At 38.3% G+C, this 11,364-nt stretch overlaps 1 pseudogene across 1 annotated transcript; it reads right to left on the bottom strand.

Moving 5' to 3' along the window:
• On the bottom strand, nt 1–954 carry LOC104668557 (annotated as a pseudogene). Its single transcript, XR_004058849.1, has one exon. The product of XR_004058849.1 is annotated as a peroxisomal membrane protein PMP34 pseudogene (transcript).
• Nucleotides 955–11,364: the final 10,410 nt, after the last annotated feature.

Here is an 11,364-nt window from a genome sequence, read left to right as displayed (position 1 = left end):
GCATCTCAGTGTTTGTGTGCACGCTGCAGCCCCACAACTGTGAAGGTGGCAGCTGTCAGTTTCTCATAAACAAGGAACATGAGAGCAGCAGTGAGGACTGTCTGCAGCAGTTTGGCTTCCAGGCCTTTGTAGAGTCCCAGTATTCCAAAATGCCTTACTCTTTGGTGAAGAAGATAGAGAATATTCTGAAGACTTCCCAATGTTCTGTTTTCTGGGTTGAGTCTATGACGCCCAAACCTCAGAATTGACTGTACTGTCTGCATGGGATAGGTGAGCGTGGTGGCAGTCGCTTTGGCTACTGCACCAATGATGAACACACCCAAGGAAGAGAGCTTTATCCGTTTCTTTAAAAGCTGCCGTTTTAAACCTTCATAAAACATGAACTGGATGGCAAGATTGAAGACCAACAGCAGTGAGGGAAATGTGCCATTCCATAAAGCCGAGATTCCTTCATCTCCAATGATCTGATGAAAAGCATCAATGATACCTTTGTAGTTCATTGGTACAATGTCTTCATTCCTAAATTTTGCCCCTTGCAGCTTCAGTCTGGTGTTTACCACCCAGAGTGGAGTTGTCAGCAACACGTTAACTACTCCTGCAACAAACGCAACTACCAGATCTTTTCCAGTGGTAGAACGTTGACCTTTGACCCACACTGCTTTGAGGCTATTAAAAGTGTAGAAATAGACAAAATTGGAGCAACAGAGACTGGAAATCACTGGAAACCACCCTCGATATGGTGTCAGGAGTCCTTCCTCTTTAATGATCTCCAGGAGCACCATGTGTGTAGTTTTGGATTTTCTTTTCTCATCAACCTGAAGTCAAAGTCTAGCTGTATCCAGGGGAAAAAACTGTCATTGCTGTCACGCTTCCGGCTCTGGCCACAGCGTGGACCAGGCTTTCGTAGGACAGCACGGAGGCCGTTGGTGCGGCTCCTCGAAGACTCAGCCACACTTTTCCCACAGATGCCGCAGCCAGTGGAGTTAGGAAAGGCTCCTCCTTCATTTTTAACTTTGTTACATATTGCAACAGAAAACTCCGTAAAACCATGTTGTACTTTTTGAGAAGCACAGAGTTGTGGGGACAAGTTCTCTCATTAAGTTGCCTTACGCCTTAGAGAAATAACAAACCAACAAGTTCTCATTAAGTTGCCTTACACCTTAGAGAAATAACAAACCAAACTGGTTTTCTTTTCCCTCGCCCATGACTCAAGTTTCTTTTTTTTTTTTTTTTTGTATGAACTCATCTGCATTTCCTGTGTGACGTATATAGTTCAATAACTTCTGTGTGTCCTCTGTATATTTTTGGGACAGTTCTTTTTAAAAATAATCCCTCCAAAGCTTCTGAATCAAGAGTGGACTGAGCAAGCACATTTGCTACCCCTTTCAAAAATCTCATTAAAGTGGTAAGAAAGTTATACAAAAGGACTAAATCCATGACAGCGCTGAGAAAGGGGAAGTGTTCTGTGCATCAGATTTTTAAAAAGCAGTTCAATTGTGATATAATTCATATACTATAAAATACATCAATTTGAAATGTAAAATCCAGTGGTTTGGAGTATATTCACAGAGTTGTACAATTATCATCACAATCAACATTAGAACATTTTTATCACCCCCCCAACCCCCCCCAAAAAAACTCCTGTATCTGTCAGCAGTCTCTCACCATTTTGCTTCAAGCTCCCCTCACTCCCAGCCCTTGTCAACCACCAATTTACTTTCCACCTCTATAGATTTGCCTATTCTGAAATTGTATATAAATGAAATTATACAATTTTTTTTTAAACTGGATTCTCTCAGTGTAACGTTTCCAAGGTTCACACATAGTACAGCATGTATCAGTGGTTCATTGTTTTTATTGTTCAATAGTATTTTATTATATGAATGCCATATTTTATTTATCCAGTCATCAGCTGATAGACATTTGGGTTGTTTCTACTTTCTGGCTGTCATGAATAATGTTTTTATCTAAGTTTGTATACAAGTTTTTGTGTGGAAGTATGTTTTCATTTTTCTTGGGTATATATTTAGTGGAATTGCTGGGTCATATGGTAATTCTATCTTTGGCATTTTGAGTAACTGCCAAACTGTTTATAAAGCACATTTAACAATTTTTATTCTCACCAGTAATGTAGGAGGGATCCAGTTTCTTGACATCCGCTCCAACTCTCTTTTTGGTTATACTCCTTCTAGTAGATATGAAGTGGTATCTCATTGTGGTTTTGTTTGCATTTTCCTATTATTGACCATCTGACTAATGATACTGACCATCTTTTAATATACCCATTGGCTATTTGTATATTTTCTTTGGATAAATCTATTTAGAACCTTTGCCCATTTCGTGTTCCTACTGAGCTGTGAGAATTCTTTATATATTCTATATACAATTCTCTTATCAGATAAATGAGTTGTAAATATTTTCTGTCTTTCAAGGTATTGTCTTTTAACTTTCTTGATGGTTTCCTCTGAAGTACAAAAGTTTTAATTTTGATAAGGTACATTTTATTGTTTTTATGTTGTTTGTGCTTTTGGTATCATATCTAAGAAGTCTTCGCCTACCCGTGGACTAGATTTCAGTGAAATTTCTGAAATACGGAATTTGCATGGGAGCATCTTGAAAAACCAGAGTAGAAACCATGCACCAGAACAGATGAGAGAAGCCTGGAGCAGAGATGGGAGGTATTCTTACCAGTAGAAACTCCATAATCACTTAGTTAATTACTTGGATTAACATCCCACAACCTACTCCTACTTACCAGAGAGGCTCCATAATCACTACCATTTAGGTAGTACTTATTTACCAGGTACTAAGTTTTACCTAGATTAAGTTGGTTATTACCACAATGTTAATGAAAAATAAATCTTGTTAACTACATTTTTTTCAGTGAGAAAGTTGATACCCAGAATAATTAAGTAAAATGCTGAAAACACAAGAAGGGCTTTAAATCTAGGCCATCTATGCACGACATGCTCTTAATCACTGTATCAAACGAACTCAGAGGAAGCATGTGTGGGAAGAGGAGTAGGTTGTGGGATGTTAATCCAAGTAATTAACTAAATGAGAGCTTATGTAACAGCTGGGATTATTTTTCTTCCTTCATGCTTCCACCCATCACCTCCCAGCATGGGGATTGGGAGCAGGAGTATTTGCCTCCAGAATACGTTCTAATTAACAGAGGAAAATTCAAAGTCATATATATGATTCAAGACATTATATTATCACAACAATTTATTAAAGCATATGCATTGCTGTTCAGCTTGCTTTTTTCTTCATAGTTGTTTTTGTGAGATCTATTTTCTAATTTAAGCAACTTTATTTTATTCTTATTATTTGAAAATGTCCCTCATATAAACATACTATAATTCATGTAGTTCCTTCCCATTGGTATTTATATTCTTTCCATTTTTTTATAATACAAACAACACAAAAATATTATTATTATTATTATTTTTTTTTTTTGAGATTTTTTTGAGATGGAGTCTCACTCTGTCACCCAGGCTGGAGTGCAATGGCCGGATCTCAGCTCACTGCAAGCTCCGCCTCCCGGGTTTACACCATTCTCCTGCCTCAGTAGGTTGTGGGATGTTAATCCAAGTAATTAACTAAATTAATTAACTACAGGCGACTACAGGCGCCCACCACCTCGCCCGGCTATTTTTTTGTATTTTTTAGTAGAGACGGGGTTTCACCATGTTAGCCAGGATGGTCTCGATCTCCTGACCTCATGATCTGCCCGTCTCGGCCTCCCAAAGTGCTGGGATTACAGGCTTGAGCCACCGCGCCTGGCCAAAAACATTCTTGTACTTGTTTACTTGTGTACCAGTCTTGTACTTGTTTACTTCTCCAGAGTACATGCCCAGCTGTGGAATGGCTAGGTTGTAGAATATGCATATTCTCAACATTACTAGATGGTGATAAATTGTTTTCTAAAACGTTAGTACCCATTTATGCTCCCTGAAACAGCGAAAGATTCTTTTTGCTTCTCATTCTATCTGATACATGATATTGTCAGACTTTTATAATTTGTTTGCTGATTTTAAGATGTGAAAATATATTTTATTGTGGTTTTAAGTTGCATTTCCTTGATTACTAGTCAATGCTATGAATTAAGAGAAACTTGGAGATAGCAGTACAATCAGAGAGTAACTTACAATTGATACAAGAATTGATAGAATGACTTCTCTCTCTCTCTCTCTTTTTTTTTTTTTTTGGAGACAAGACTCTGTCACCTGGGCTGGAGTGCAGTGGTGCAATCACAACTTATTGCAGCCTTGACCTCCTAGGCTCAAGTGATCCTCCAACCTCAGCTTCCTGAGTAGCTAGGACCACAGGCACATGCCATCCTGCCTGGCTAATTAAAACAAAAATTATTTGTAGATACAAGGTCTCCCCATGTTGCCCAGGCTGGTCTTGAACTCCTGGTGTCAAGCGACCCTTCTGCTTCAGTGTTCGGATTACTGTGCCTGGCCAGAATTGGTTGCTGCTGCTGCTTTTTTTTTTTTTTTTTTTTTTTTTTTTTTTTTTTTTTTTTTTTTTTTTTTTTTTTTTTTTTTGGGATGAAGTCTTGCTCTGTTGCCCAGGCTGGAATGTAAGGGCATGAACTTGGCTCACTGCAACCTCGGCCTCCAAGTTTCAAGTGATTCTCCTGCCTCAGCCTCGTGAGTAGCTGGAGATGCAGGTGCATGCCACCACTCCCAGCTGATTTCTGTATTTTTAGTAGAGGCAGGTTTCACCATGTAGGCCAGGCTGGTCTCGAACTCCTGACCTCAGGTGATCCATCTTCCTCAGCCTCCCAAAGTGCTGGGATTACAGGCATGAGCCACAGGGCCCAGCCCAGAATTGGCTTCTTTTATAGCCCATATACTTAACTTAGACCTTAGAGTCCCTCACCAACTTTTCCCTTAGCTTCTAGGAGGCACTAACCTTGAAGTGAAGACCAAATTGCCTGCAAAACGCAGAAACCAAGTTCACCAATGTCCACCTCATGTGCTGCCGGAGGATTATCCCATTCTCCATTCTGTTGATAATGAGAATTTAATGTTCTCCAGGGAAAATCCATTCTCATAAAGAAGAAGATCTTTGGTCTCTATGGTCAGGGCAGAATATAATAATAGGTTAATAGAATGAGAATATAATAGAATAACAGTACACCAGACATGGTGGCTCATGCCTGTAATTCTAGCACTTTCAGAGGCTTAGGCAGCAGGATTGCTTGAGTTCAGGAGTTTGAGACCACCCTGGGCAACATAGTGAGAGTCTATCTCTACAAAACAAACAAAGTGAAGCAAAACAAAAAACGGGTAGACTGTTAGAATGACAGTAGAGATATCCCAAAGTTGGAGTTAGAAAGCCTCAGCACCACGTGGGTGACTCCAACAGTTGGTGCATACTGTGCTGCCAAGGCTGATATCGTTCTACCCCATTCTTTTCTCTCGGAGGACTTCCTGCATATTTCTTTAGCTGTGTTCTCAATTCTACTTTGGTCTCCTGGAGGTTAAATTATAAGTAAACAAACTCACAGAAGTTACTAAAAAACTGGTTTTAAGCATACATTGGTTTAGCTCCAGATTTATGAAAAAACAAAACAAAACAAAAACAAGGCTCAACATTTTACCGGGTCTGCGTGATGATAGTTTTGGTAAAACACCAGTTTTTATTCCTAAATGAAATATTTGCTTTTTACAAATACAGTTGAATGTGTGTGAACTGGTTCATGTCTGAGGTTATTCATTGAAGCAAAATAATAAGATTGAAAATGTTGGGACTTAGAAACCAATACCCCAAAATATGGCACTTTAACATGCTGAACTGAAGACGACGACTTAGGATCTCTCTGACCTTCCCTCTCTTCCTGTATCTCAATCCTCTGTATCCCCCAAAGCTCTCCCAAAAAATAGGGTGAAGTTGTTCTCTGCAGTTGCCTTATCTGCCTAAAGTCTAGACTTGCCAAAGAAGAAATCAATTACCTTTGGTCCCTTCCCTGAGTTTTCATTAACTGAACTCATACTGCAGGAAGAAAGACAGAAGTCTGTCAACACACCTAGACAGATTTGTCATAAGCCATTGTTTGCACCGTGGGCCCAACATACTTTATTCCAGGCCATTGGATGTTCTTCAAGCCCACTGGGTCCCCCTAGAGATCATTTCATAGTCACCCTAAAATCCACACTTTCTCATCTCCCTGTCACCTAAGAAAAGGGTATACAAGCATCTGTACTCCATTACATGCTGGGATGAACATTATGTGATTTTTACCCCCACTCCTGTGGAAGTTAATAAATTTGTGTACATTTTCTTCTGTTACTATGCCTTTTGTCAGTAGATTTTTAGCAAATCTTCAGAGAGCAGAAGGGAATTTTCTGTCAACTGTCCAAAAACTAACAAAATGTCCATCGATAGAATATTGGTCACATATCTTATGGTATATCTCTACGACTGAATAACACGTAGCTTTGAAAAGAATGACACAGCCCTCTATATATTAGTTGTCAAGGTATATTATTAAATAAGCAAGATACAGAACAGTATATACTCAATGCTATGCTTTGTGTAAAAAGTAAAATACATTTTAATTTTCTCTTATCTACATAAATAAATTAGGAAAAATATTGCAGAAATCAGTAAGAGTGGACACTTGAGAGGATCAGAGGGTGGGAACTGAAAAGAAGAGGGCAGTGTTTAGGCAGGTAGCGGCTGGGAGTCAAAGTAAGATATTTTCTTTTTTTTAATCTTTTTTATTTTATTTTATTATAGTTTAAGTTCTAGTGTACATGTGCACACTGTGCAGGTTTGTTACATATGTATACATGTGCCATGTTGGTGTGCTGCACCCATCAACTTGTCAGCAACTATCAACTCGTGATTTACATCAGGTATAACTCCCAATGCCCATCCTTCCCCCCTCCCACCTCCCCACAATAGGCCCCAGTGTGTGATGTTCCCCTTCCTGTGTCCAAGTGATCTCATTGTTCAGTTCCCACCTATGAGTGAGAACATGCGGTGTTTGGTTTTCTGTTCTTGCCATAGTTTGCTGAGAATGATGGTTTCCAGCTGTATCCATGTCCCTACAAAGGACACGAACTCATCCTTTTTTATGGCTGCATAGTATTCCATGATGTATATGTGCCACATTTTCTTAATCCAGTCTGTCACTGATGGACATTTGGGCTGATTCCAAGTCTTTGCTATTGTGAATAGTGCAACAATAAACATACATGTGCATGTGTCTTCATAGCAGCATGATTTATAATCCTTTGGGTATATACCCAGTAATGGGATGGCTGAGTCAAATGGTATTTCTAGTTCTAGATTCTTGAGGAATCGCCATACTATTTTCTACAATGGGTGAACTAGTTTACAATCCCACCAACAGTGTAAAAGTGTTCCTATTTCTCCACATCCTCTCCAGCACGTGTTGTTTCCTGACTTTTTAATGATTGCCATTCTAACTGGTGTGAGATGGTATCTCATTGTGGTTTTGATTTGCATTTTTCTGATGGCCAGTGATGATGAGCATTTTTTCATGTGTCTGTTGGCTGTATGAATGCCTTCTTTTGAGAAATGTCTGTTCATATCCCACTTTTTGGGATATTTGCCCACTTTTTGATGAGGTTGTTTGATGGGGTTGATTTGCCCACTTTTTGATGGGGTTGTTTGTTTTTTTCTTGTAAATATGTTTGAGTTCTTTGTAGGTTCTGGATATTAGCCCTTTGTCAGATGAATAGATTGCAAAAATTTTCTCCCATTCTGTAGGTTGCCTGTTCACTCTGATGATAGTTGTTTTTTTGCTGTGCAGAAGCTCTTTAGTTTAATTAGATCCCATTTGTCAATTTTGGCTTTTGTTGCCATTGCTTTTGGTGTTTTAGACATGAAGTCCTTGCCCATGCCTATGTCCTGAATGGTATTACCTAGGTTTTCCTCTAGGGTTTCTATGGTATTAGGTCTAACATTTAAGTCTCTAATCCATCTTGAATTAATTTTTGTATAAGAAGTAAGGAAAGGATCCAGTTTCAGCTTTCTACTTATGGCTAGCCAATTTTCCCAGCACCATTCTGCTTCCTCTTGAAATCTCACTAAAATAAGAGTATTTTTAAAAGACATAAACTTAGAGGATAAATGAAGTAAGAGATTGAGATTACAGTAGAGAAGAATTGTCAACACACTATTTGAAGGTGAGAAGTGAGTTGATGAATTATCAGAAAAGAGAAAGCTAACACCAAGGGCCTGCAAATGGGATGCCAACATGAAAAAAGTGAATGCATACCACATGATTTTAAGATACCTTAGTGAGTGACTGGAGGCATCAGGAACTGCAAAGATGTTGGTAATGGGACATGACAGAGGAATTAGTTGAAAGTCTGTTTATGAAACAGATATTTCTCATCTCCATTCTGCAAACAACTATGAGACCGACCTTCCTTCATCCTGGATGGAGACTGGAGGTTTGATCTTTGTGACAATTGAACTGATAAAGTTCCAGACCTGATAATATAAAAAGGACTCAAAACCAGGGCACTTCACCATGAAATTTCAGAACCCCAGAGATAAAGAGATTCCGCAACCTTTGAGAAAAGGAAGTACAAGTCACATATAAAGGACAGGAAGTAGAATGAACAATGGACTTTTAACAGTACTGAAGCTCGAAGGCAATGGGACAATGACTTTAAAAGTCTATCATTTTCAGCTTATACTTTTACATTTAGCTGAATTACTAATAACGCATGAGCATGGAAGCAATATTTTTCAGTTATAGAAGAGATATGACACATACTGTTTATTGGTTACCCAAAAGTTTTCAAGTTCACTTTTCTCTTTTTACCTTCCACTAGAGGCTGGAAAAATTATTTATCATTATTTCAGGTGCCCTTGTACTTAGAAGTCACCATGCAATCTCCATTCTGACCAATGAGGTATAAACAGAATTCTCCCAGTGGATCTCTAGAAAACCTTTTAATTCCTCCCTCCCTTAACTCCCCTCTTCCCTCCCTCCCTCCCTCCCTCCCTCCCTCCCTCCCTCCCTCCCTCCCTCCCTTCCTTCCTTCCTTCCTTCCTTCCTTCCTTCCTTCCTTCCTTCCTTCCTTCCTTTTCATCTCTCTCTCTCTCCTATCTCTCTGGACATAGCTTATCTTTACCTTATTTGTTTTTATGAAATTAGGATATTTTACTAGATTCCTAATTTAGTGGTGCCCTCTTCTGAAAAAGTAGAAAAGTTCAGATATTTAACAGTTTTCCTTTTGCTTGTTTTAGTGACGATGATTGGGGAAGGGTTTTGAATCCTCCAATTTTATGGGTTTTTTTTTTTTGTCTTATAGGACCCTAATTTTTTTCTTCCCTTTTTTCTTCTTCCTCCCTTCACTGCCATATTGCCGCAGGGCTTGTCTTCCTTCCTTTTGCCTTTTCTTTTCTCACTCAGAGCTATGCGTTTCAAAGACCCAACTTTTAAAATGTAGTCTATCCTTTTAAATCTCACCTGTCTCTTTAAATTGCATCAATCCTTTTCAATGGCACCTGGTCCTTTAAATAGCTAGTATTTGAAATTACTTTCTAGTAGCCTGTACTCTGACTTGATTAAATGCTTTTTTATAGTTTCTAATGTAAACTAGTTTTAATTTATGACTTTTTGAATTGAATGTAAAGAGACTCTAGTCTGGCCAACATGGCGAAACCCTGTTTCTACTAATACAAAAATTATCCAGGTGTGGTGGCTCATGCCTATAATCCCAGCACTTTGAGAGGCCAAGGCGGGAGGATCACTTGAGGCCAGGAGTTCAAGACCAGACTGACCCACATGGTGAAACACTGTCTCCACTAAAAATATAAAATTTTGCCCAATGTGGTGGTGCACGCCTGTAGTCATAGCTACTTGGGAAACTGAGGCAGGAGAATTGCTTGAACCTGGGAGGTGGTGGTTGCACTGAGCTGAGATTACACCACTGCACTCCAGCCTGGGTAACAGAGCAAGACTCCATCTCAAACAAACAAAATGTAAAGAGACTGACTAGTATTTACCTTTTACGATGTCAGTGAAAATTAGTGAAAGCTTTGAATAATGATTTATTTAAAAATAAACGCAGTATGATTACTTCCTGGTGTGGTGAGGACCTTGGGGAGCACTGTCTTTGCAAATAAATAATTATTTATAATTGTTATATTTCCTAAGTTTATGGATTTTATGTTACAATAGTACCTGATTGCATTTTGTTTTCTTCAGTACTCTGTTTTCCCATTGAAATATTGTTCACTTCATTTATTTACTTTGCAAACTTAAAAACAGAAGTCATAGTTAGCAGAAGTAAATTTTAGCTCAAACTATACCCGTGACATTATGAATTTTACATAGAAATTTACTGAGACTTATAAGGAGTTAGTATGTTTATAAAGCTTCCTAGAGAGGGAGATGCTGAATTTCTTTTTATCACTCATTCTTCTTTTAGGTGTCCTCACCACCAGGAAGTTCTTTACTGTGTTTAATCAAATCCTTTAAATCACATGAACAACTGTTAAAACAAACTAAAATTGGCCCAAGGAGGCCTATGTGTGAGTTCCTAAATGCAGCCCAACTCAGCACTTAAACAAACTGAAAACCTAACTTAGGAACAGAATCTCAGCCAATCACAGGCGGCCAATTGTTCAAACCATGTTCAAATAAGACAGATGTGAGCTATAACCAATTGTGCTGTCTCTGTACCTCACTGCAGTTTTCTGTATGTCACTTCCTTTTCTCTAGTTACGAATATAACTTACACATTTGGTGGGGTGGAACATTCTGGGCCATTTTTGGACTGAACTGCTGCTCAGTTCTAAAGTCACAAATAAAGGCCAATTAACTTCTGTAAAACTAGATTTGTTGTAATTTTGTCTTTTAACACAACACATTTCCAATATGACTAATGTTTAGGAAAACAAACAACTTGAATTTTTGCTGGCTTTCTTCTCTTCAGACATATTCCTAACTTTTAATCCTACTATATTTTGTGTGATTTAAAATTATGTTGTTTAATTTTATAAGTCAAAGATAATTTCTGGTCTATTTTCAAATATTTACATGCTAGGATTATAGCTCATATTCTATGAGAATATGCTATGGATAAAAGACATATTTTCCATAGTAACTGGAGGCGGAATGGTAGGTGGAGGTGGTAAAGCCAGTAAATACATGTGATATCTGAATGGGGTGGTATTTTTAAAGAAATGATGAATGTATGTATGTATTTAGTAAATATTTATTGAGTACATATTTTGTGCCAGGTATTGTACACACTTGAACTACTGAACAAATTCTTGCCCAGTGAAAGGTTTTTAAGAACATACTTTCAAAAGCACGTAGTGGTTTATAACTAGTACATTAATTGTGGGAATGTGATT

The sequence above is a fragment of the Rhinopithecus roxellana genome, chromosome 8 (genome assembly GCF_007565055.1).
Source record: "Rhinopithecus roxellana isolate Shanxi Qingling chromosome 8, ASM756505v1, whole genome shotgun sequence".
Classification (NCBI taxonomy): Eukaryota; Metazoa; Chordata; class Mammalia; order Primates; family Cercopithecidae; genus Rhinopithecus; species Rhinopithecus roxellana.
This window is presented reverse-complemented; position numbering and strand designations above follow the sequence as displayed.